Source organism: Triticum dicoccoides, chromosome 1B (genome assembly GCF_002162155.2).
Source record: "Triticum dicoccoides isolate Atlit2015 ecotype Zavitan chromosome 1B, WEW_v2.0, whole genome shotgun sequence".
Lineage (NCBI taxonomy): Eukaryota > Viridiplantae > Streptophyta > Magnoliopsida > Poales > Poaceae > Triticum > Triticum dicoccoides.
In genome coordinates, this window is record NC_041381.1 from 697,180,034 (window position 1) to 697,183,096 (window position 3,063).

Sequence of the window (3,063 nt, forward strand, 5' to 3'; positions counted from 1 at the left end):
TCGAAGGTAAATATAATAAGAGTCCCGGGGCCGTAGATTTCACTAGTGATTCTCTCGAGAAAAATAGCATACGATAGGTAAACAAATTACTGTTGGGCAATTGATAGAACTTCAAATAATCATGATGATATTTAGGCAATGATCATTACATAGGCTTCACGTCCAAGATTAGTAGACCGACTCCTGCATGCATATACTACTATTACTCCACACATCGACCGCTATCCAGCATGCATCTATTGTATTAAGTTCATGGAAAAATGGAGTAATGCAATAAGATCGACGACATGATGTAGACAAGATCTATTTATGTAGAAATAGACCCCATCTTGTTTTCCTTAATAGCAACGATACATACGTGTTGGTTCCCCTTCTGTCACTGGGATCAAGCTCCGTAAGATCAAACCTATCAGAAAGCACCTCTTCCCATGTCAAGAAAAATCGAGCTAGTTGGCCTAACTAAACCGAAAATTTGACGAAGAAATACGAGGCTATAGGTAATCACTACACCACGACACTTTATTCCCTACTGATGTGTGTTGGCAAAAGTCATTTTCGCCGACCGATAGATAGTTGATGGAACTTCTAAGTGATAGTTGGTTGGGAAAACATTTGTACAACGAGAGACGGTCGGTCGGGAATACAAAAGTCTCTCCTATCGAACAATCGGTCGGGAAAGATCGTATCCTCATCTAACGATCGGTCGGCAAATAACGCCGACCAACAGCAGGTGGTAAATGGGCCTGCGCGCGCAAACGAAAACGTTTACCGTGGCCCAGCCCATGATTTTTTAGTTTTTTCTCAAAACCTAGAACTGCCCAGGGCGCCTCACTGAATCCCCTTTCTCCCTCATCTCAATCCACCCCTCTCTCATACGGCGCCGCTTAGGGTTGCGACTCACGTCGCCGCCGACGGCCATCGCAGGGGCCACCTTCCTTCCACCACCAGCCACCTCAGCCGAGAGCGTCCACCTTCCCCTCCCTCCCATGGCGCCACTGCCCCAATCCATTCCCAGCTCCCTCTTCCCACCTTTCCATGGCAGCAGATCTGAGGGGCGCAAGGGCCCTTCGCTCCCGGCGGTCTGAAGCGAGGCAGGCGGCCTCTGCTTCCTCCGCGTCCAGTGAAGTAGGAACAGGGTAGCAGGTGGCCCCATCTCTCCCATCTACTTTCAGTGACCACGAGTAGCCACCCATGGCAGCAACGACATGGGTAAGATCTTTCTCCCTCATATGGTCTCCATCCTCTCCTCTCTTCCTGTAGTATACATGTTTCAACCCCCAGCGATGGACCCAGGCACCACATTGGCCCAGCAATTTTATCTTAAGAAAACTAACTCTGCTTTGATTCATGGATTGGTTTTGCTATGAGCAGCAGTGTTTCCTTCTTTCAGCATGTTATATTTTCAATATCTATTTTACCTGTGTGAATCCTTTGTTTCAGACCTAAAATGTTTCCTCAGAATGAATAATTTGTGCCATGTGAATCATTGCTGCCATCATCTGAATAATTCGAGATTGATCTTTTATTCAATGCCATTTAGTGGATGTGTGTCAGCTTATAAGATTACAAATACATGAAACATTTCTCCTCTTGTTATTGTACTTAGCTTTCCACGGATGTTAGAAAGAAGGCCGTTCACAAGACTACGACCACTGATGACAAGAGGCTTCAAAGGACCTTGAAAAGGGTAGGAGCGAACATCATTCTTTGTATCGAAGAGGTCAACATTGTCAAGGATGACGTAGTTATCCAATTTCAGAATTCAAAACGTGAAATGGTGACATGTTAAACCATTAATGCTATAGAACTGAGGATCTGCTTACAGATTTCTTCTAACATTGGTGATTCTTGATTTCCCCTAGTGCAAGCATCCATCACTTCAAACACATGGATTGTCACTTGTCAGTGGAACACCACGGACAAAAAGTAAGTATTTCTTTAGAATTTCATGGCTTAATTGTTTCATCAAGTAGATTTCTTTCTCTGGAGCAACATAAATATCTAAGATATGTCAAAAAGCTTTGGCAGTGGTCCGATCATTATTTGTACATCTGGTTTTAAGTTTGATCGGTATGTATATATTATTAATGTAGATGGCATATGATATCAACTTGAACTGCTTGTCCATCTAAATCAGTCCCGTTATGTTTTCAAAGTGAGGTTGCAGTGTACTTCTGCTAATATCAGACTTGAATATGTACACCTTGCCTCAAACTCCAGTCTTAGTTACTTTCTAGTTTATTTATATATGCAATAAAAGTAGTTGCTAACCAAACTATTAAATTCCACTTGTACCATATATGTTCTTTCAAAGCAGTACTACATTCTTTGACTTGACATAACTGCAATTTCACCTTTGGCTCTTTACGTTTTACAGAGCTGCAAGATCTGTGGGCAACACTTATCAACCAACTTCTGTAAGGTCTTACTGGTTTTGGATAGGTGAGTATTTTGACACATCTTGAGTTTTGTCATACTATTTGACTGGTTTTTGTTGCATTCTTTTTTCTTATTCTCACTTTCGCTGTGTAATTGAGGTTATGTCAGGTTGCTTGTTTTTCCTTATCTGGTCATATCGTCATGAATGATATGCCAAATCTTATTTTTTGAGCATGCAAGTGATGCAACCTAGATTTGATTATTGTTTTGTCTTTGTGGTCGGTATCTAACTGAAATAAATTTTGCATCATAGACATTAGCCACTAAAGATGACCAACTCCTTGATTTATAAGTGAGTCTGCATACTTTGTTAAGTTTGAGGATTGGTAATAAAATAGGTATTTACCATGATACATGAATTTGGTGGTTCCAGGGTAAGTACCTATTTTATTATTTCAGCAGTATATATGATTAATGCTGTTATATTAAGTGTAATGAATACATGATTGATGTACGCGCATCGTTATTATTTTCTTTGGGAGATACTATATTTTTCTTTATAATAAGTGTAATGAATACATCCATTTATGTGCGACGGCATTGCAGAAATATTCGATAGAGAACTCAGTAATCAAACCTACCCACATGTTAACATGTGAGGGTGCAACTGAATTGTTGTACATG